A 25522-nucleotide genomic window follows, 5' to 3' on the forward strand; every position below is an offset into this window, starting at 1 on the left:
CTGGACCTTTTCATCTCCATCAACAACGACCGACTCAACACCAACATTTTTTACAAACGCACCGTCTCCCACAGCTACCTGGATTATACCTCCTCCCACCCTACCTCCTGCAAAAATGCTATCTCGTATTCCCAATTCCTTCGCCTCCACCGTATCTGCTCCCAGGAGGACACACCACATGGCCTCCTTCGTTAAGACATAATTTCCCCTCCCACATGGTTGAAGATGTCCTCCAAAGCATCTCATCCATGTCCCTCACCTCCGCCCTCAAACCCCACCCCTCCAACCGCAACAAGGACAGAATCCTTGGTCCTCACCTTCCACCCTACCAACCTCTGCATAAACTGCATCATCTGCCGACATTTCCGCCACATACAAATGGACCCCAGCACCAGGGATATATTTCCCTCCCCACCCCTATTCGCTTTCCGCAAAGACCGTTCCCTCCGTGACTACCTGGTCAGGTCCACGCCCCCCAACAACCCACCTTCCCCTGCCACAGCAGGAATTGCAAAACCTGTGTCCACACCTCCCCCCTCACCTCCATCCAAGGCCCCAAAGGAGCCTTCCACATCCATCAAAGCTTCATCTGCACATCCACAAATGCCATTTATTGTATCCATTGCCCCCGGTGCAGTCTCCTTTACATTACACCTCCTGGCAAGAGCGCTTCAGGGAACATCGCCGTGACATCCGCATCAATCAACCCCACCGCCCCATGGCCAAACACTTCAACTCCCCCTCCCACTCTGCCGAGGACATGCATGTCCTTGTCCTCCTCCACTGCCACTCCCTCACCGCCCGACGCCTGGAGGACGAATGCCTCATCTTCCACCTTGGAAGCCTTCAACCCCAGGGCATCAATGTGGGCTTCACCAGTTTCCTCATTTCCCCTCCCCCCACCTCACCCCAGTTCCAAACTTCCAGCTCAGCACCATCCTCTTGACGTGTCCCACCTGTCAATCTTCATTCCCACCTATCCGTTCCACCTTCCTCTTGACCTATAGCCTTTACCCTCCCTGCATCCACCTATTGCACTCCCAGCTACCTTCTCCTCAGCCACACCCCCTTCCATTTATCTCTCCACCCCCGAGGCTTCCAGCCTCATTCCTGATGAAGGGCTCCTGCCCAAAATGTCGATTTTCCTGCTCCTCGGATGCTGCCTGACCTGCTGTGCATTTCCAGCAGCACTCTAATCTTGCCTCACCAGCACCTTGTGCAGCTGCAACATAACCTCCCTGTTTTTAAAGTCAACTCTTTAGCAATGAAGGACAAAAATCCATTTACCTTCCTGTTGTACTTGCAGACTAAAATTCTGTGACTGACTGGGCACCATTTGTGTCTAATTGGACACCATTTGGACTGAGTAGAGAAACCAATTTTGCATGAACTCTACTGCAGCTGACCTGCTTGGCCTTTGTTTTGAATTTCCACCCCTGAGTCAGCAGATTGTGAGTTCAAGATCCATTTGAGATCAGAGCGTGATTGCAGTGCAGTACTGAGGGAATATTGCTGGAGTTGCTATGCTTCAGCTGAGATGTTAAACTGAATTACTGTGTCGTGAGGGCATGCAAGATTCGAAGGCATGATTTTTTTGAAGTAGAGGGAGGTGTCCCTGGCCAATATTTTTTCCTCAATCAACATCGCTTTCTTTAAAAAGCAGAATATTTGGTCATTGTCACATTGTTGTTTATTAGATCTTGTTGTGCATGAGTTCCTTCAATACAGCAGCGATTAGACTTAAAAGGAATTCAATTGGTTGTAAACTGCTTTGGGGCCATCTGAAATTCTGAAGAGCATTAAGAAACACATGTTCCTTTCTTCTCATCAGAGAGGTGTTAACATGGAGAATGTCTTTCAGGCGTCACTGCTGATCATCCCTTAAACTCAGGAGCGCAAAAGTTTAAAAAAATATAACATGACTTCATCAAAGTTTTATGTGATGGCTTTCAGGTCTCCTCATTTCGTGATGAATGTAATATTAACCCTACCACCAAACATCTCCAATGATTCAGTATTAAACTTTGGCCGAGGACATGAGAATGAATTTGAACAAATCTGGGAGTTACAATTGGCAATCAAAGAACACCAAAGAAGCTGTAACTCACACAGAATCCTACCTGCTCATTCAAGTGGATTATCAGAATATTTTGAAGGAAAAGGGTTAATCCACATTATCAGTGCTGCAGTAAGGCCTGTCAGATAAAAGCTCAATGATATATGCTCACACTTGCCTGGTGTAACTTTTCCCTTCATTTTAAGATTAGATCTGAGGTTTATTTCAATAACTATTGAACTGACTGATATGTTAATTCTTAGGCAACACTGGCATGACAAAGCATAGGCTTTCTGCAGTTGAATGTTTAATCAACCTCAGTTTAGAGGCAGAAACACCCAGTATATGGCTTTTGTTTAGTGTTTTGCAGGCATTGAAGATTACTTCAGAAGCAGCCTCTTCAAAGCAAAAAGCTTGGGGAACATTAGCTGGGTGTTTTACTGCGATAATTTTTCCTTTGCTGTTTGACAGCAGTGCTCCTGTCTTCCTTGTTGTAAATGTTTAGGCCAGCACTGTTAAAGCTTTCATTTCTTCGGTAATGTTAGGGCTGGGAAGGACAATCACAAGCCATGTTATCACTTCTAGGGATAATGACAAGAGCAGACAGGTGAATATTAATTTTCCAGGCAACCTTTGATGCAAGGTATATTAATTACATTAGTTCCTGCTCAAAGCAGCTGATGGCCTGAGCTGTCAACTTCTTAAACTCCCCTGAAAATATAGAATTGATGACAGACGGAAACCTGTTGTCTTCCTGCAGAGTTGCTCACTTACTTGCTCTTTTAACCCTCTCCATCCTAAAGGTGTAATGATACCTGTAGTGTTCTTGCAGAATTGCCCATTCTAACAATGCTTCATTGTTATGAATTACAGAAACTTTCACTGTCTGGAGCTAAAATGTATCACAAGTCTAATTTTTAGGCTTGTCTTTCCAATGGAAAATAAAATGCAGAAAGTAACAGCCCTTCACACTCTTTGTTGTATATGTACCTTGCCTTTAAAATGATTTATCTTCTCGAACTCCATGTGCTGTCTGTATACAATGTTGTGACTCTGCCTGGCTGTGCCTGCAAGCTGCAGACACAGGAATCAGTTGGTTTACATTACTGTCTGCTTCACAATGTGTAATTTTGTTTTATTGTGTTAATTAATCACTAGTGAGTGATTATTACACTATATCATTAACATCATATAATGGCAGCCTTGGGATGCTGTCATCAATTCGACAATTTTGTTTGCTAACTCTTTATCTGAGAAAATTGCATACTGAGCCTTTTACTTTGCATCTGCTCACGAAGTAGTCCATGGATTCTATGAGCTTCTGCATAAATGATGTGAATTCCAGTCGAGAAGTTTAATCTGATAATGAATTGGTCTTCTGAGGTGGTCCAGGTCTTTTAGGGATCTTTAGGTTCTTTGGTTGTTAATCCTGACGTGTTAAATTTGTGTTGACCTTTGTTCCCAATTGCTAAACAAACCTTTTCTGCACCAGGCCATCTGAGTCCAGAAACCATAGCTTTGAACATCTTTTAGACATTTTAAATTCTTTTAGGATATCTATTTTGTGTCTGTAAACTGCATGCACAGAAGTTACTGCAGTGTCTGCTCCCTAATTTGTATTTTATTGTGTAATGAAAAACTAACCCAAAGTTCAACAAACCCTGAAAAATAACTATTAGACCATTGTTGTTAACATGACAAAGAAATGGCAAGTATTAAAGTGAATGACTAGTAGAAAGATCATGAAAATTCTCCATAGTGAATAATATTAGTAAATATTTGTGCATTTAAACTTTGACTAGACTGCAGGCAATCTGCTGGTTGTATGGAGTATCTACCTTTGGGGAGAAAGTGAGGTCTGCAGATGCTGGAGATCAAAGTTGAAACTTTATTGCTGGAACAGCACAGCAGGTCAGGCAGCATCCAGGGAACAGGAGATTTGACGTTTCGGGCACAGGCCCTTCAGGAAGATTCCTGAAGAAGGGCCTGTGCCCGAAACGTCGAATCTCCTGTTCCCTGGATGCTGCCTGACCTGCTGTGCTGTTCCAGCAATAAAGTTTCAACTATCTACCTTTGGGACCATCTTTATCAGTTGCCCACGCTACTCTCGATTACTCTTTTAACTTATTCTTTTATTTTCCTAATCTAAACTACAAAAGACTTTAATATTAACTATTACTTTATTTCTTTATTTCTCTATTTATTCTATGCAGTAATGTTTAACTTTTTAACTCTCCTTTTCTCTTACTACTTTGTACCGAAGTCTTTTTTGTACCTAGGTACCTTGGTCCCTAAGATGGCAATGTTATACACTTTTCACTGTACTCCTGTACTTGAGTACACATGACAATAAAATTCTAGATCTAAAAAATTCCAAGTTTCACTCTCAATGCAGTGGTGTCTCAGCATATGAAAAGTGAACACAGGACATTAGAGAATAAAGAATCCCTACAGTGTGGAAATGGGCCCTTCGGCCCAACAAGTCCACAACGACCCTCTGAAGAGTAACTCACCCAGACCCATTCCCCTACCCTATTACTCTACATATACCCCTGACTACTGCACCTAACCCACACATTCCTGAACACTATGGGCAGCTTAGCATGGCCAATTCACCTAACCTGCACATCCTTGGATTGTGGGAGGAAACCCACGCAGACACGGGGAGAATGTGCCAACTCCACACAGACTGTCGCTCGACACTGGAATCGAAGTCAGGTCCCTGGCGCTGTGAGGTAGCAGTGCTAACCACTGAGCCACCATGCCACCCATAATTGAACTTGATGTAAAATAAAAGAAAGCCAGCTAGAATATGATTTTGGTTTAACAGTATTGCTACTTGCACTGCCACATATTTGTAGAAAATCAATCATTGTTTCCCTGGTTTTGCCTATGTTACTAAATATACTTTGTTTAGTGTTTCAGGAAAAGTTAAGTTAACTCCCTGTTACTTCAGGATTGTTGGTCACGAAATTCTCTGGATAGGTTTGGACAAGGTGTGGATGAGAAAGTTAAATAGTAATGAAAGAGTGCATTTTACATTGTTCAAGTTTTAGCGCAAGCCTATAATGAATATGTTGTTTATAAAGCTATTTTGATATTATGTTCATTTGGAGAATGAGATCATGCAAAATCAAATGGATATGCAGGATTCTTTCATTAGTGTGTAAAATATATCTTGTGACTGTGTGCACAATATTCTATTTATTACCATGTAAGCCTATGCTTTCTATTGTGCCTTAATTAAAAATAGGTGTTACTGCACAAAGTTCCATCCCATCATCACCCCTGTTCTCTCTGACTCACATTAATTTTTGGTTCAACACCTCAAATTCTCATTCTGATGTTTACACCCGTTTGTTCCTGTCCCCTCTTCATCTGCATATCCTCCTCCAGAATTGCTGTACTCCTTCATATCTGACCCTGTCAGCACCCCTGAGGTTAATCATTCTGCTATTGGTGGCTGAGCCTTTTGTTCTACCCTATACTCTTAACTTCCCTTACTACTGCCCACTTTTCTCATTTTTAAAAATTCTTTGATGCAATGCAATTATTGCCAGCAAGGCCAGCATTTGTTGCCATCTTTATTTGTCTTTGAACAGAGTAATTTGCTCAGCCTTTTCAGAGTAACTTACTTGGCCTTTTCAGAGTAACTTACTTGGCCTTTTCAGAGGCCAGTTAAGAGTAAATCACGTTGCTGTGGGCCTGGAGTCACTTGTAGACCAGACTAGGTAAGGATGACATATTTCCTTCCTAAAGGGCATTAGTGAAGCAGGTGGGTTTTTACAACAATCACTAACATTTTCATAGTTAAAAATCACACAACACTAGGTTATAGTCCAACAGGTTTAATTGGAAGCACACTAGCTTTCCCGAAAGCTAGTGTGCTTCCAATTAAACCTGTTGGACTATAACCTGGTGTTGTGTGATTTTTAACTTTGTACACCCCAGTCCAACCCCGGCATCTCCAAATCATAACATTTTCATGGTCATCATTGCAGATTTAAGCTTCTAATCTCAGCTTTATTAATTGAACTTGGTGGGATTTGAACCCATAGCCCCAGTCTGGGATTTTGGATAACCCCACCAAGGTCCTGTTTCTATGTTGTATGACTCTATGCCTCTCTCTGTGACTCTAACCAGGGGTCATAGTTTAAGGAGAAAGTGAGGACTGCAGATGCTGGAGATCAGAGCTGAAAATGTGTTGCTGGAAAAGCGCAGCAGGTCAGGCAGCATCGAAGGAGCAGGAGAATCGATGTTTCGGGCATGAGCCCTTCTTCAGGAAGGCTCCTCTTGCAACGATGCCTTTCTTGAAGAAGCTCTCTTCCTCCCTAATCCTCTTGTAAGGATGCCTTCCTTGAAGAAACTCTCTTCCTCCCACTCCAGCATCTGCAGTCCACACTTTCTCCGAGAAGATTTTAACCTACTGCAAATCCTCTTGCAAGGATGCCTTCCTTGAAGAAGCTCTCTTCCTCCCTCCTGAAGAAGGGCTCATGCCTGAAACGACGATTCTCCTGCTACTTGGATGCTGCCTGACCTACTGCGTTTTTCCAGCAACACATTTTCAGTCATAGTTTAAGGATACAGTATGAACCCATTAGGACTGAGATGAAGAGAAATTTCTTCACCCAGAGAATGGATGAGCCTGGGGAATTCTCTGCCACAGAAAGTAGCTGAATCCAAAACATTGACTATTTTCAAGACGCATAAATCCCTACTGGGTGAAAGTCAGTCATTCAGCCCATTGAGTCCACACCAACCCTCAGAGGAGCATCGCACCTCTGCAACCATGCATTTCCCATGGCTAATGCACCTAGCCTGCACATCCCTGGATGGTGTAGGCAATTTAGCATGGCCAACTGACTTGGCCTGCACATCTTTGGACTGTGGGAGGAAAGCCCCACAGACACGGGGAGAATGTACAAACTCCACACAGACAGTCACCAGAGGGTGAAATCGAACCTGGGTCCCTGGCGCAGTGAGACAGCAGAGCTAACCACTGAGCCACTGTGCCAGCCTAAACAGCTAGATATAGTTTTTAATGACTAAAAGGATCAAAGGTTATGGGGAAAAATTGGGGTACTGAATAGTATGACCCATAATCATATTGAATTGTGGAGCAGACTCAAAGCAGTGGCTTTTTTCTGGCCCTATTTTCTACATTTCTGTGTGATTCAAAAGAAAATGAGATAAACATTTTAAATGGCTATTGGGAGAGAGTCAGGGGAATGGAACAAATTAGACAGCACTTTCAAAGAGATGCATGATGGGCCAAATGGCTGTCTTCTTTACTCTGTGGCTCTATGATCAACATTACTCAATCGTGTGGCCTGTATGTAGTTTCTCTTCCTGCGTACAAAGTGAATTCTCCATGAGTGTTTAGATATCTGTCTTAGTCAGTTATTGACATTCTTGCTGCTCAGTCAGAAGATTGTGCATATCCCATTGAAGAACTTAATCACTAAAATGTAGCCTGATCCTCTCAGTGTCGAACTGAGGGAGTGGTCCACTGTCAGAGGGATCATCTTTCAGATGAGGCCCATCTGCTCTCTAGGATAGACATAAAAGGTTCTACAGCACGATTTAAAAGAAGAACAGGGGAGTTCTTCCAGTGTCGTGACTAATGTCTTTTAAATAACATATTCACAGGATGGGCCACCATCTACCGTCCATCCCTAATTGCCTTTGAGAAGTCTTGCTGAGCTGATGCGTGCTGGGTAGTCACATCTACATTTTTCCCCTCAATCGATCTCACAAACGTAGATCACTTGGTCATTATCAAATTGTTGTTTGTGGGAGTTTGCTGCACATACACTGGCAGCTGCATTTCTTATGTTAACACATGGTGACGACTACAGAACTATTTTATTGGCTGTAAAATTCTTTGGGACACTCTGAGTTTGTGAAAGTGGAGTGAAGTGTAAGATTTTCTTTGTTTTGTTACTGACTCTGGATCACCCCAGAGATGGGAAGCTTACATAATGGCCTTGGGTTATTCCCTGCTCTGAATCTTTCTAAGAGGTTCACTTGGCGTAAGAGGACATGAAAATAACTCTGCACCGAAGGAAATTTTGTAAATAGGCAACAGCCGAATTGAGATCCATTAAAATGTGGAAAAAAGGAATGGTTTACACTGATTGTGTTATAAAGGATGAAACAGAAACCTTTTAAATCTCTTCAATACATTATGGGTGTTACTGGCAAAGCCAGTATTAGTCGCCTATCCCTAAAGTGCTCTTAAAAAAATTTCACTTTTTTTCCTCTTCTGCTGTCATGCTTTGAAGTATTAAGATATCCTGATATTACTCCCAAGTGTTTGTTCATTTGACCCCCAATCCCTAATGGTTTGTGCTCTTCACATGCACTGCTTTTGATTTTTCTGCACCAAAGGACAACAATTGATACCGACGCTCAGCTGTTGCACTTTCTCCCTACTGTCCGTGTTTAATCTAATACAAGTGTCCCATTTTCTCGTGGCATTTTGATGGGCACTTGATGCTTTCCCTGTTTATGGAAGTACCATATGTCTGCTTTTTTAGCTTTCGGTGTACTGACACTGAGTGAGTAAACCAGCTTTGTGGGTAAATGTTTTGCGGAGGAGAGGCAGGAGCAGTGGGCTGAATTCTTTCAATGTTGCACTGCTTGATAACATTCTCAAACAACATTCTCCCCTAAGTGCTGTTTCAACACATTTGGTAACCTGCTCATCTACAGCTGATTGTCAAGCTGTTCATTTATCTGAATCAAATACGTCAATTGTTGCCACCTCACTGCACTGTCATTCCCAGCAAGCAAGAGCTTTAGGGGTCACCAGTTAGCAAGCTGATTGAGTAACTGCTTCATTACTGACTGCCACTCTGTGGGAGGTGATGCTATAGCAGTTATGTTTTGTGCTAGTAATCCAAATCTCCAAGCTAAAGTTCTGGGGATATTGGTTCAAATCTCATCGTGGCAAATGGTGAAATTTGAATTCAATAATAATCTGGAATTAAAATAAAAGGTAGTGTTGAGGCGACCAGGTAACCACTATCAAATTTTGTAAAAATCCATCTGGTTCACTAATGTCTTTCAGGGGAGAAAATCTGCCATCTTTACTTGGTCTGGCCTAACTATATCTCCAGACCCACAGCACCCTTATCTGAGAGTGTGTTGCTGGAAAAGCGCAGCAGGTCAGGCAGCATTTGAGGAGCAGGAGAATTGACGTTTCGGGCCAGAGCTCTTCATCAGGAATTTTCCTGCTCCTCAGATGCTACCTGACCTGCTGTGCTTTTCCAGCAACACACTCTCAACTCTGATCTCCAGCATCTGCAGACCTCACTGTCCCCTAGTTGATTTCACTCTTATCTGCCCTCTTGTCAATTGGGGATGAGCAATAAATACTGGCCTGGTCTGGAGCATCCACATCTCATGAACAAATGTTTAAGGGTTTCCTGAAACCTATCTGTTTGATAAGAAGAGCTGCAAATATTTTAACACTGATCTGAAGATATTTCAGTTTGGCTGACAGGTAGAAACACCTCATCACAATTTTTAAGAAGTAATTTGATATGCATCTAATGTACCAGAAAGTGTAGCATAATAATGACTCTGAGTTGGAAGATGAGATATAAACAACAAGTGCTGGGAATATACAGCAATCGTTGGGGAATGCCATTTTTTAGGCATGGAGGAAGGTTGAGAATGGAGAAACCAGAACAAAACATCAGCACCTTGAACCTGTTCTCCCAGTCAACGAGGTCATGGCTGATCTGTGGATTGATTCTATTCACCCACTTTGATTCCTTACACTCGACAACCTTTTCTGACAAACATCAACTAATCTGTCATTTTCAATTAATGTGACCCTCCTCTCCAGCTTTTCCACAGATTCTAGAAAATTCTAGGTTTCCTACTCACTTTCTTGTGTGAAGACCTGCTTTCTGAGATCACCCCTGAGCAGCCTAGTTCTAACTTTAAGGTATGCACTACCCCCCTCAACATACACACACAACACACCTGTTCACCCACCCTGCCGGACAGGCTCACTAATGGAAATCACACCTCTTTAACTGCCCTGCAAAGTTCTACGAGGTCTGATTTGGTGAACTCAACCCACAACATTTCGGGAAAGCTAAACGATTTTCCTCACCAACTGTATAAGGCGTTACTATTAGACTCAGCTTTGAAAGACAAACAGAAAGGGGTCGCGAAGTTTATGTGCATTCCACTTTTGCAGTTTGAGAATCCATCTGCAGTCTATTGCATTCTTGGGATCAATCCTTTGATCTTTCGTATTGAGTTTAGTCAGTATTTCTTTCAAGGCTTCTTTGTTAAGGGAAACAAAAGAACTGCTTTTCACAAATATAGTTTCAGATTTGGTACAGTAGCACTAAATACAAGAAATTAGCTGATACAAGGCTTTTGATGGGGCCTCACTGTGGTTGGTTAATAAGTCAGGCACCATCTGTTTCCCACCTAAACAGTTGCACCTTCAAGTCTGAGAATGAGCTCTGACCCTTCTCCAATTGCAACATGCCAACCTTCATTAGGGGCTATTCTCCTCTGCGCTGCTCCACCTTTCCCGAAGAAACCCAGCTGCTTTTGAACTATTTTTCATCATTGCTCGCAAGTCAGTTGGCAAAAAAAACTCAAACACACACACGGTGAAAATAGAAAAAAACAGAACTGTCAATTCTGCAAATCTGAAACGAGAAAAGAAAATGTTAAGAGAGTACAGCACCTTGACCAACAACAACTTATCTTTCTGTAGTACCTTTAAAGTAGTGAAACAGCCAGAAGTGCATGTTAGCAGACAACATTTGACACCAAACTACACTGGGATTGGTGTTTAAAAGGATGTCTGGCCAGTGCAGATGAGTTGGGCTGAAGGATCTTTTTCTGTTCTGTATGACTCTATAAGCTGACCACATGTCATACAGTGTTTGCATGAGTAATCGATCTCAACTCCTCCCCCTAGAAATGAATGTTTTATTTTACCAGTACATTATGACTAGACACAAGGAATCATATGAGTAATATGGAGGCTGTTGCGAAAATAGGTTGACAGTTACAGAACTCCTACTCTTTGTAATACATGCTGATAACAGTTCATACCCATGTCAATTCTGATCCAAGTAGAATTCAAGACACCTTTTCCTTATGGATAAAGTTTATAAATTAATCAGTCACTTAATTTATTCCAACTCTGATATAACCTGTTCCCTCATTCTATTTACTGATTAGTAAATCAATTAACCCCAGTCAGCAATTTTACTCTGACAACTCACATTGCCGATTCACTTTCATACTCAGTCTATAAGTTGACCCCACTTACAGAGGGACTCTCCGAAGCATTAAAAGTTGATTTATATGCTAACATTTACGGTATGTATGGCTTCATGAAAAACGGATAACCTAGTGAATTGATGTATTGCTGATTGGATGACCTAGCAGTTCTGACTGACAGCTGTGATTGCATCTAGCTGCTATTTTCTCAGAAATGTACACTGGTTACATCAACTGGAATATTGCATCCAGTTCTGGTCACCACACCTCAGGAAGGGTGGGAGCTTTCTCGAGAGGATGCAGAGGAGTTTTACCAGAGTGAGGCCTGGGGATTAGGGGATTTTAACAATGACATTACGTAGAGAAGCTGGGATGTTCTCCTTGGGACAAACGAGATTGGATAGAAATATACAAGACTGTAATAGGTCCAGATAATTTCAAAAGAAAAAGCTTTAATTGACAGTACAAGGGGGACAGATTTAAGGTTTTGTCCAAGAGGTGCAAGTGCGATGTAAGGAAGAACGTATTCAGGTGCTGAGTGTAATGATCTGGACTCATTCCCTATGAAAGTGGTGGAAGCAGAGACAATGAAAAGGAAATTTGCTGGATGCTTTATGGAAAACAGCATGGGAATGGGATTGACTGCATTGTGCTGCAGAGAATCCCAATAGGCCAAATGACTTCTTTCTGTGCTGTATAGACTCAATGGCATTTGGTCCACACTCTCTGGAATGTCTTTGTGCACTGTGATTTGCTGGCCCAATACTGCAGTTTAAAATAAGAAGTCCCAGAGGCTTTGGGCAATAAATTACTTGTCTTAATGATAGATGTTACTAAATATTCTCCTGTGAATTTATTACCATGACCGTATTTTAGCAGCACGCAGTAGTTCACAGTGTGTTAATTAAAACAGAACAGTTTGTGGACAGCTTTCTTATAGGAATGTACAATGCACCTTAATGTTTACGTACTGTGGCAATTAAAAACTAACGGCACAGAATCAGTACATGCAGGGTATTTTGTAGCATGAATCGTCGATTGAATGTTTTAATGAATATATGAACAGATGAGTTTGGTGTATGAGTAGGCTATTTGGCACCTTGAGATTGCTCTGTAATTTGATGAGATCATGGCTGATCTAATTGTGGCTTCAATTGCACTTTCCTGCCTCCTCCCGATATCCTTTGACTCCCTTCTTAGTCAAGAATCTATTCACTTCTGCCTTGTAAATATTCTGCCTTCAACACCTCACAGATTTAGGACCCCCCCCCCCCCCCCCCAACCCCATAATTCTCCTCTTCTCCACCTTAAATGGGAGATCCCTTCTTCTTAAATTGTGTTCTCTGACTGTCGTCTCCCTGTGAAGGGGAAAACATCCTTTCAGCATCTATTCTTCCAGGTCCCCTCAGGATCTTATAATGTTTCATCAGGATCATCTCTCATGTTTCTAAATTAAAGTGAATGCAGGGCCAACTTTCTCTCATCCTTCAGGTCAAGTTGCTGGAAGTAAAAACGGAGTCAACTTGGCAACCTGACAAAAAAAGATATGCACAAAGAGTTGACCACCTTTAGCCAATGAGGTTAAAGGATAGAGACTGAAACAGAGGGACAATGGAGAAGGAAGATACATACAGAGTCAAAGAGTCAGCATGGAAAAAGACCCTTCAGTCCAACTAGTTCATGCTGACCATAGTCCTAAACTAATGTAGTCTCACCTGCCTGCACTTAGCACATATCCCTCCATACTATTCTTATTCACGTACTTATTCCCATGTATTTTAAACATTGTAACTATACCTGCATCCATCACTTCCTCTGGGAGTTCATTCCACACACGAATCATAAAAAAGTTACCCATCATGTCCTTTTTAAATCTTTCTCCTCTCACCTTAAAATATGCCTCTTAGTCTTGAAGTCCCTCACCTTAGGGAAAAGACACCTGCTGTTCACCTTATCTGTACCTGTCATAATTTTAAATACCTCTCTAAGGTCACCTCTACACTCTTGTGAAAAAAGACCCAGGGTACCAAGTTTCTCTTTATAAATCAAAACTTCCTTTCCTAACAACATCCTGGGAAATCTTTTCTGAACCCTCTTCACCTTAATAATATCCTTCTTATAAGAGGACGATCAGAACCGGACATGGTACTTCAGAAGAACCCTAGAGAAGGGAGGAGTGTTTGGATTTTGGGGGCTGGTGGGAGCGAAGGGTGGGGGTATTAGATTAGATTAGATTCCCTACAGTGTGGAAACAGGCCCTTTGTCCCAACCAGTCCACACCGACCCGCCGAAGAGTAACCCACCCAGACACATTTCCCTCCGACTAATGCACCTAACACTACAGGCAATTTAACATGGCCAATTCACCTGGCCTGCACATCTTTGGACGGTGGGAGGAAACCAGAGCACCCGGAGGAAACCCACGCAGACACGGGGAGAACGTGCAAACTCCACACAGACAGTTGCCTGAGGCTGGAATTGAACCTGGGACCCTGGTGCTGTTAGGCAGCAGTGCTAACCGCTGAGCCACCGTGCCGCCCTATATGGCAGAGTGGACTGTGTGGAGGGATGGAAATGAAAGGGAGAAAAGTGACAAAAACGAAAAGTATGGAAAGAAACTAAGCAATGCTTAGAAAAGGTTAAATGCTGTAACTCAATGGTTTCAATTGTCCCCTTTCCCTGTGGAAAGCTGTGACATCCAATCTCCTGACTCCAGGAGTTGTGTCCAAGTGTTAAAGACCAAGCTCCTGTGTAGGAACGAGGTGGGGCTGCACCTTTAGAAGTAAACCCTTCCAGATGAGAGGAGGATGAACTTAAAAACTCTCAGGGCACTATTGCAAAGCAAGGCAGAAGTTTTCCCCTAGATGTCTTGGCCTGTATTTATCTTTCAATCAACTGAAAAGATGGACCATCTGATCATTCTCACATCACTGTTTTTGGGAACTTGCTGCAGGTATATTGGTTTTAGTGTTTACTGTATTACGACAATGACCATTCTTCACAAAGTAATTTTCTGGCAAAATGGTTTGGGATGTTCTGAGGTTATGAAAAGCGCAATATGTCTTTTTTTTGTACATATTTCTGGCCTGCGAGAGGCTGAATGGTAATGACGGGGCATAACCCTTCATGAAATTCTCATTAAATTATGACATGTTTAATGGGCAACAGTTTTGTGAATCTCAGGAGGGACTTGAGTTACCAGGTAGAACTCTCTCAGTCCCTGAAAATAGGTTGAGATCGGCAGAATTGAGATTCTCAATATTGAGAGGAAAACGTCAGATTCTCCGACCAATCTTTGAACATTGAGATGAGATTCTCACTAGTAAGCAGCAAGAGGCCTGTGAGCATCCAATTTCATCCACTAGCATGCCACTTTTACCGAGTCTCCCCTCACTGATACATATCCTCCCAGGTTAGAAACTGGACAGTGACAATTCCAGACTTTCCCAGCTCCAGCTATTCATCCATATTTCATCTTGGACACCAGACACCAGCATCTCAGTGACTACATGCACTCATTCCCGGAGGTTGACATTAGACAAATACCAGCCTCACTGCATCCTCATGGTACATCTCCAATCCATTTACAGTACCATTCAGCACTTCATCATAGAATCCCTACAGTGTGGAATGAGGCTATTCAGCCCATCGAGTCCACATCGACCCTCCGTAGATCATCCCATCCAGACCCACTCCTCTATCCTATCCCTGCATTCCCCATGGCTAATCCACCTAACATACACATCCCTGGACACTATGGGCAATTTAGCATGGTCAATCCACCTAACCTGCACATCCTTGAATTGTGGGAGGAAACTGGAGCACCCAGAGGAAGCCCATGCAGACACTGGGAGAATGTACAAACTCCATGCAGTCACCCAAAGCTGGGTTTGAACCTGGGTCCCTGGAACTGAGAGGTAGCAGTGCTAACTGCTGAGCCACCCTGCTGCCCCTTTTACATTGTGTTTTGGAGTGCACTGGCAATTTTAATTGAAATGGTGTTGCCAGGGCACTTTACGGTCAGGGGCAGGAACCCAACTGTTGGATTGTTGCATCTCATTTGCTCTCTTGGCACTCACTCATTTTGTTCCAACTTGGGTGACACAGCATCTCTGCCATATGTTGTGCATTTTAGAATCAGAATTCAAATTAGGTTATAATGTCAGGTGGACTCAAGTACAGGGATACATGAGTACAATGAAAAGTGTACAAAGTCACTATTTCCAGTGTCATGTTAGGTACAGAGGTGCCTCGCTATAAATCTTAGGTATAGTTTAGAAAAATAAAATTAGAAGTTCAGCATTACAATCCTTATTAAACAGAGAAAGAGAACAAGAGTAACAGCAGATGGAGAAGATGGGTACGTGCTGGGCGTAACCTCAAGGCTGACAGTACACACAGAGCCTCACCTCAAGGCTGGGAGTACACACTGGGCCTCACCTCGAGGCCAGGAGTACACACTGGGCCTCATCTCAAGGCCAGGGGTACACACTGGGCCTCTCCTCGAGGCCGGGAGTACACACTGGGCCTCACCTTGAGGCCGGAAGTATATACTGGGCCTCACCTCAAGGCCGGGAGTACACACAGAGCCTCACCTCGAGGCAGGGAGTACACACTGAGCCTCACCTCGAGGCCAGGAGTACACACTGGGCCTCACCTTGAGGCCGGGAGTATACACTGGGCCTCACCTCAAGGCCGGGAGTACACACAGAGCCTCACCTCGAGGCTGGGAGTACACACTGGGCCTCACCTCGAGGCCGAGAGTACACAATGGGCCACACCTCGAGGCTGGGAGTGCACACTGGGCCTCACCTCGAGGTTGGGAGTACACACTGGGCCTCACCTTGAGGCCGGGAGTACACACTGGGCCTTACCTCGAGGCCGGGAGTACACACTGGGCGTCACCTCAAGGCCGGGAGTACACACTGGGCCTCACTTTGAGGCTGGGAGTACACACTGGGCCTCACCTTGAGGCCGGGAGTACACACTAGGCATCACCTCGAGGCCGGGAGTACACACTGGGCCTCATCTTGAGGCCGGGAGTACACACTGGGCCTTACCTCAAGGCCGTGCTGACACAATGCACTGCCACCGATTCCATCTGAGGATGGGAGTTAAGTAGAAAGCAAAGAAAAACATGAAAAGTACAAAAAAGAAGAAAAGAAACAGATGGAGCAGAGGAGATGATCATTCCAAAGAGGGTACATGCAACGTATTGATGGGGAGAGTGACAGAACATTGGAGGACATGGTTTATTGCAGGAGCAGGAAGTCATCAATTATCACAACATCCTTAGTTTTGACAAGGGGAACATGCAGCACTATGGTTAGGATGACTAAGCTGTACACTATACTGGAGCCATTGAGGGAAGCTTGGGACTCCCTTAGACAGGGCTATAAGACATGATGAGGTGAAGGATGGGAAACCTGTGTAACACGGTTCACTAATAGCAACATATCTTCAAATGTGCACTTGCAATGTAATGTCAGCCATGTCACCTTAATTCCCTCCCACTATGGGCATGGTGAAGGGCCACTGCTGCTTGACTGTGCTTGACCAATGCACAGTTGGTTCTACTGGTACAGGGAGTCCGGGAAGTCCCGGCTGTGGCAAATTGTTCTGCAGCTGGAAAGTGGGAAAATAGGACAAGCAGGATTCCAGAGAGATGTGGGAATAGGCAATGAGGCAAGGAATGAGAATAGAGTGAGAAATCTCACCAAGGCTTACTGAGAGAATACCTTTGTGAAACTTGTCAAAATTGACACTTAGTCAATTTCTGGTAAGATACAGCTTTGCAAAGCTAAATCAAACGAAAGAGAGCCAAGTGCTTGTTCCAATCCACCTTCTTCCCCAATGTGATGGCTCCTGTGCTATTTATGGTTTTCTTTCTGGAGGAGATGGGTTAAACATCTTTGAGAGCTTTAAAAACCCTTCAAAGGCATTTTGTTAGTACAAGTTATCATTTACTTACAAATGGCAAGCAAATGATCTTTTCTAACTTTCACACCAGACACCAATGTCCTGATTCTTTTACGTCACCATTTTTGTGCTTTCTAACTGAATGCACAAAGTAATTATTTTGAAAACAGGCATATTCTCCCAATTACTGAACTTTTGTCCGTTAGTTGATTCAAACTTGATTCACTCCTTTGATAGAAAATGCCAATACTCTATCTTTAAGGAAGCCCTTCATGTCACTCAAAACTGGATAAACAAGATCGCTTTAATCTGTGTTTTTACAATAAAAGAAATGGTTTCATTTGATGAAGGCTTTCAGGGATTGAAGTCCTTCTTTTGTGTCTGTGGTTCACTTTGAGATTTGCTCATCACAGGCTACTTGTAAATTAAAACAGCATCACGAACCATTGAGGTGAGGTAGGGAGGATCCAAGAACTTGGCTTTGTCTTTCCCACACCATCCTTCACCCCCACCCTGTCAAAAAAAAACAGGTCTTATATCCTTTGCCAATGTTTAGTTCTCCTTCTCTGTTTGATCATTTTCTACTAACCAAATCTGGCCTCAATGTTGATGCTTTATTGGCATCAGGAGTTGCTTTTGTGGGTGCTAATAGGAGTTGAAACAGTCAATCCATCCCAGAGGCAATGCTGAGTTTTCCCTACATTCTCTGAACACACCAGGGTGACAAGAGTCAGTGGTCTTAATTTGTATTGAAATAAGAGGACTTCTGCTTTAATTTCCAGTAAGGCACAACTTAATACACCTTATCCATTGACTGTATTCTCCATTTACCTTGCGCAGAGACTAGCAGGAGAATTTGTCTTGATGCACCACAAACTAATATAAATTTACTCCTTCTTGTCATAAATCTGTCGCTCAGCCCAAAGTAAGATTAACTTCAATTTGTACTAGTCGTCAGCATTATTATGCTTTATTGAAGTTTTGCTGATGTTGATTCTGTTTTTAGACATGTTGCATGGATTACTTTCATGAATACTCCTTATCCTCATTTCTTGACGTGAATAGTTAGTCAGAGGTCTCCAATGGTACCATTGCACCTCCCACCCCTTTGCTGTTGAGCCGGATGTTGAGATTCTACAGGCAGAATGAAGACAATGGAAAGGGCAATATTCGATGGAGACCAGGGAATTTTTCCTCCGTATACTGGCCACTCAATTGACAGCAAAAAAAGAAAATTGTCCACAAGATTGCAATTATCCAGTGACTAAATGATTGTTATTTATAATTCCTTGCCTCGGAAAACTGGTTGCTACATTTCCTGCAGAGATGACCATCCTGCAGAGATATCTCATTGATTATAAAGTGTTATGAGACATCCTATGGTCATGAAAGGTGCTATATAGAGTCATACAGCACTTCGGTCCAAACAATCCATGCCGGACATAATTCCAAACTAAACTAGTCCCACCTGCCTCCTCCTGGCCCATATCCCTCCAAACTCTTTCCTTTTCATGCAACTCTCCAAATGTCTTTTGAATGATGTAATTGTACTCACATCCACCATATGTATAAATGCAAGTTATTCTTTCTATGAGTTCACATCGTGGAAGCAAAACACAGTTTGCACAATCATTTTGTACGTGCAACACCTCACTTCTCGCGATCTGCCATTTTAATTCTCTGCCTTGCTCTCAGATTGACATCACTCCCCTGAGGGGCTGAATGACCTATTCCTGTTCCTATGTTCACCATGCTGCCAAATTACAATGAAGCTCAATGCAAGCATATCATCTTTCCATTATATACCTTGCAGCCTTTTGGGTTCAACCTTGAGTTGGACAATTTCAGTCCATAAGTTCCCAACTCTCCATTTTGTTTCTTTTCCTTTGCAAACTTCCATCCTGATGGTGTATTTTTTTTCCCTTTGTTTTTGCTTTCAGACAGTGGCTGTTTATTGTTCTGCCATTTAAACCTGCCCTGGTCACATCTTTCCTTGCTTTACTTTTCCTGTTCCCCTTTGGCTCCATTCCACCAACCACTCTTGCTGTTTAATGCCTCCTGCCTTCCAATCTTCTCTTCTTTACTTTTCACCTCCTTAAAACCTATTACATTTCCAACTTTTCCACATTCTGGTGGAAGGCCATTGACCTGAAATATCAACCCTGTTTCTCTCTTCACAACCTGATGAGTATTTCCAGCATTTTAAAGGTTTTCTCTTGGTAAATGGGAGTCACTGGGAAGACCTGCATTCATTGCATCCTTAACTGAAGGCCCTGGTGAGCTACCTTCTTGTAGTAGGTAAGCTATCTTCTTCAACCACTGCAGTCTCCTGGTACAAGTACACTGTCAGTTCTGGGTGGCTTTGATATGACTGAATACTTTCCTAGACCACTTCAAGAAGGTATTTATTAGTCAATAGTGTGGGTCTGGAGTCACATGTAGGATGGCAACTGCTGTGGTGGGATTTGACCTCATCTCCCCGAAAAATTAACAAGAGCCTCCGGATTACTAGTCTAGTAATGTAACCACCGTGACACTCTCTCCACACTGTGTTTATTCCTGTTCTTTTCTCATTCGCACTATTGAGTAGCAGATGATATTGGGTAATTTTTAAATATGTTGTCTAGAACTTTTTCTGGGTTTTAATTTCTTTCTGGCCCTAAATTCCACACTCAGGCTCTGTGTCCTCTCTCGTGACAAAACATGTCACAAGAGATAGGAAGAGGAAGGTCAAACATCATTCTAGATGATAATATGTCTTAGAACCTTGAAGGGGAGTCAGTGTGGGAGGTACTCTTTTACTAAAAGAAAATTTCTTAATATATCAAATAGCAACATCTGCTTTATTCCTTTAGGACTCAAAGATTCAGAAAGTCACACCTCATTAATCTGATCCTAATTAATCTGACTGTTAACAGAAAGTTACTCCAGCCATGAGGGCAAAATTGTTTTTTTGTAATTCACTAAACCAATAACCTTGGCACTGACAGAGAAATTATGAAACAAATGAGCTATTTCCTATTAAATCTCCGTTGATGATATGGCAAACAGCCACACCATTAAACCTCAGCAACAAGACAAATCACACCTACATCACAAAACACACCACAGTCTGTCAGTGTAAGGTGGCAGTCATTCAGACCTCTCAGTATTTGCAGTGTTCGACAAGAACAGGGATTGCCTATAAGGAGTACTGATACAATAGCAGCTACCTCTTTGAAAGGTGTGCTTAAGTGTTTACAAACTGTACACTCCAGTGCTATTTAAAAGCCCTAAAAGCGTTTCAGTCCAGTAACCATTTCTAGCAAGGCATTCAGAGTGCAGTTTAATGGTTGTGTAAGGATCCCTGGGAGCGCGACAGTACAATGCACACCGTTAATGTGACAGTGGATCATTTACTGAGACAGCAATTAATTCCTAAAATATTCAGCAGTGTTTACTCAATGGGAATGATTTAATTAAAGGAATGTTTTCTTTGCACACTCAGTAATGTTACACTGCATTAATTCAGAGCAACTGAGCACACATTAATTACAGGCAAGGTATACTGCTGTTGTCTGCAAGCTGGTTGTCAGGCTCATGTGTTTTATGTATTATTTAAGTGATGCAGCTATCTCTAATATTTGCTCTGGATTTGGTCAATCACAATCACTTGCTTATAAAACTAGCTGGAGTGCGTGAAGATTCTGGAGAAACTGAGACTATTCTTCTGTGAATAGAAAGGTTAAGGGAGATTTAACAGAGGCTTTCAAACTGAATGGGGGAAGAAAAGCTTACATTTGTATGTAATATTTTGTTGCTAACCAACACTTCAAAGCATTCTACAGACAATGAAATATTTTTTGAAGTGTGGTCGATTTTACAGGAAATCCAGCAGCCACTTTGCACACAGCAGACTGTGATAATGTGATAATGATTCACAAGAATGATCCCAGGGAGGAAGGGCGTGTCATATGAGGAGCGGGTGAGGACTCTGGGTCTGCACCTGGAGTTTAGAAGGATGGGGAGGAATCTCATGGAAACCTACAGAACACTGAGAGGCCTGGATAAAATGGATATGGAGAGGTGAGACTTGGGGCACAGCCTCAGAGTGAAGGGATGACACTTTGGAACTGAGATGGGAGGAATTTCTTCAGCCAGAAGGTGGTGACTCTGTGAAACTCATTGCTGCACAGGACTGTGGAGGCCAAGTCATTGAGCATATTTCGGACAGAGGTAACTACTAAGTGGATCAAAGGCTGCAGGAGAACACAGTAACTAAGGAGAAATTGTTTCCACAGACAAAAAAGAATTGGTAGCTGGAAGACTTGGATCGAAGATAATTGGCAAAACAATCAGGAAAGATGCAAATTTGTTTTCTGCGGCAAACAATACTGCACTAGGTGCAATTTTAAAATGGGAATTTAATAGAAAATTAAGAAAGGAAATAAATTAGCAGGGTTCTGGTGAAAAAAACTCTTTGGAAGAACCAACAGTGACATGATGATTGAATGGCCTCCTGCACCATTTGATTTCACAAGAAAGCTCAGTGTCACTGGCAATGTGTGAATGGAAGGAATGCTGCCCAGATCTCCTGTAAAGGAGGGAGGGAAAAGTCTAGCAGCCACTCAACCTTGTGGTTCAGTGTGTGGTCGGGGGATGTGCTGTCATAAGCAACCTTGCTTTCCCTAGAATTGTCTCCCTTTATATTCAGATTCTGCTGGAGATAAGGGTTGGGTGGAGTTGGGAATCTGGAAGGGATAATGTATAGAAGAAAGAGAAAAGTACAATTTGAAAAAAGGATTGACTTCTCATTTTACTTGTCTTAGAATCATGCAATTCAGAAGGAAGCCATTTAGCCTATTTTCTCTGTTCTGGCTTTCAAACAGCTATCCAGTTAGTCCCACATGCATGTTCTTTGCCTGTAGTCCTGTTAAGGATCAATGGCAGACTGTATTAAACATTTCTGTTGTTTGCATTATCAGTACCATCCAAATCTGTGACCTCTACCACCTGAATGAATAAAGGCAGCGAATATATTGGAACATCAAGAGGTTCCTCTCTGATTCACAGAGTCTCCCGTCTTGGAGTTGTATTGCTGTTCTTTCACTGTCAGTCAACATTTTTGAACACCCTCCCTAATATACAACAATTTGAGAAGGCCGCTCACCAACACCTTCTCAAGGGCTGTTAAGGATGGGCTATAATGTGGTGACACTCACATACCAAGAATTATTTAAAACGCTTTATGGAAAAAAAGAGTGGTTATAGTCTTCTTAAAGTTTTTGTGGTTTGTTTTTTTAATCTGCTTTCAGATTTATTTGTTGGTGACTACAATGATTCTGACCTTAAATATGTTTTAGTATTCTTATTAACTTCATATTGCATCTGATTCATAAGCTACCTTTCAGAAGTGTCTTGTGAAAAATACAAATGAGAGCTTGATCCATGAACCATTGTTTGCACATCTGACATGACCAAGCGTTGTAGGGCTGAGCGATGTGAGGCTCTGCTGACATTTCTTTCACAGCAATTCTTGACTGTGCAGCTGCTTTATTACAGGTTGTGCATCTCCAAATGAAAAGCTGTTGAGCTATTGTTCCTAATAGATTGGCGCTGATCTCCTGGGAATGTATCCAGACTGTTGTCAGTTGAGATTAGTACTCATAGCTGACACACAGGATAAAACTGCACCTCACGTCCTGTAAAGGCTTCTCAGCTTCAAATCGTAACTGGCGGCTTTTCAACAATATGAAAGCTCCTTGAACATTGAAGTTTGTGGCTACTAATGTCCAATGGAATTAGGGAACCTTAACAACAACCTGAATTTACATTGCATCTTTAATGGCACAAAATCTCTCAAGCACTTTACAGGAATGCTATTAAACTAAATTTGACATCAAACCACAGAAAACTGTCAGGACAGGAGACCAAAGTCTTGTTCAGAAATTTTAAGATTTTAAGGAGTAACTGCAAGTTGAAGAGATGTATTGAGCTTTAGTAGTTATTCCTTGACTACTGTTGAGAAAACTGTTTATCTCTGTTAGGTTTAACATCAGGAAATAACAATTAATGAAACATAAGATGCAAGTCATGGGTTAGACTGCCAATACTTCATGTTTTAGTTTATTGATTCGTCAAAGAGGAGGAACAGTAAGTAGCAATGGCTATTGAAATAACTCCTTTGAAGAATAGCCCAAAAACTGCAGTTTCCAGAATTAAAAATGATGCAGTTAAATGTGGAAAGTTGCCTAAAACCATTGAAATGGTAAATGTTGAAAGTTTACTATAAGATTTTGGAGAATAAAGAATTGAGCTGTCAAAAATACATGATGATTCTCTTATGTCAACATTGGGAAGGGTATAAACCAGCCCCACAAAGATTTTTGGTCTCTACCAACTTTAACACTTGTTATCTTCTGCTGTTTGCTTTACAGGAAATTTCCTTGCTCTTATGTTGCTAACTCAGTGATGGTTAGTTTGAAGACCTCGCTTGTACTTCATAAGCTCTGATTCTGCTGACTGACACAAACTTCCTCCTTAATGTGTTCCTCACTGAGTTCAATTGAAGAATTTTTATCCCTAAAAAATCTCAACTTGCTCATCTGTAAAACACCTTCCCTCCTCTAGTCTTCTCTCCTTGGCATTCCCCAATCATTTATTTCTGAACGATAGTCCATTTGCTCACACTGGTTATATCTTAGTGATACAATACAATTCAATTTATACAACATAATACAATTCAGTACTCCATTTTGGCCACCAAGCCTGCAATGATTCTAATCCATATTTGGGTCTGTTACTTATTATCCATATGCCTTTTCTATTCCTCTTTTCACCTCCTGTTTATGTGTCTGTCAAGATACTCCTCAAACACAGGTAGCATGCCTGCTTCCACCACCTCCATTGGCAGCGCTTTCCAGGCACCCACCATTTTCTGTGTGAAAACTTTTCCCTGCACTTCTCCCTCAAACTTTCCCCCCTCATCTTGAACTTCTTGTAGTTGACCTTTCCACCCTGGAAACAAATCCTCTGACTATCCACCCTATGTGTGCCTCTCATACTGTTGTAGACCAAGATCAGGTTGCCCCTCAACTTCTTTCTTTCCAGTGAAAACAATCCAAATTTATGCAATCCCTCCTCACAACTAATACCCTCCAGACCAGGCCACATCCTGGTAAACCTTCTCTGCATCCGTTCCAAAGCATCTGCATCCTTCTGGTAGTGTGGCAACCAGAACTGCATGCAATAAAATATATTCCTGATTTCCTTTGTCTGTCTTTTTACCCAACCTTGCTTCTGAGGATTGGCAATGAGACTCGATTGGATTGGTCCATGTTTATGGGCTCAGCACTGCTGTGGCTGGGACACTCTCCCATTCTTGCCACGTACCAACAGGCATATTGGAGAGGTTTACAAACTAATAACCAATCTATTTGTTCCAAGTTATGAATGCACCTTCCATAGCTATGAAGTGGGACTCAAACCCAAATCATTGACATTCTTTGGATTCTGTCCAAATTTGTTTGTGGTCCTCAATCGTGCCCTTTGTCCATGCACCACAATATGTCAGTTGGTCAGATAGATTAGTTCTATTTCAAGTACATTAGTCCACAACACGTCATCCTGTCTTGGAAATGCCACCAATCAGAGATCTCTTTGACATTCTTAACCTTTTGCAATTGGTGGCCAACTTCAAGAGATGCTGTGGACAATGCGAATCAGAGGACAGCTTTGTGAATAGAATTGCAAATGTGCAGTGATCCCAACCATCTGTCAGAAACAATCACTTTACTGTATTATTAACACCAATGTATACAACTCTAATGTCCTGGCTTTCTTTACTCCATACTGCTCAAATCATGAAGACTCATGTCTTCAGTATCATCTGTTTATAGCATTCAAGGTGCAATAAAGTAATTGAACAGATCCAGATGTACTTATGGCATTCAGGTAAACAAAAGAGATCAAATACATCAGCATATATATTGATAAATGCTATCTAGATTTGTTTGCAGCCCGTGAGGTTTTTTATTTTTACAGGGAAGTCAAAGGTAAATTCAGATTGACTCAAACCCTCATCATTCAATGCCTGATTAAAGATTTACCAAAAGGCAATCACTAGTCATTCGACTGTGGAGGCTGGTAGGATGGAAGATGAGGACAATGAAATAAAGAACAGGACAGTGAGGAAAGTGAGAAATGCATTTACGAAGGTACATGTTGACACCCTCATGTTTCCATGATGTAAACTGGCTACGTTTCCATTTCTTTACCACAGATTTAAAAATAACACACCAGGTT

Source organism: Chiloscyllium plagiosum, chromosome 21 (assembly GCF_004010195.1).
Source record: "Chiloscyllium plagiosum isolate BGI_BamShark_2017 chromosome 21, ASM401019v2, whole genome shotgun sequence".
Classification (NCBI taxonomy): Eukaryota; Metazoa; Chordata; class Chondrichthyes; order Orectolobiformes; family Hemiscylliidae; genus Chiloscyllium; species Chiloscyllium plagiosum.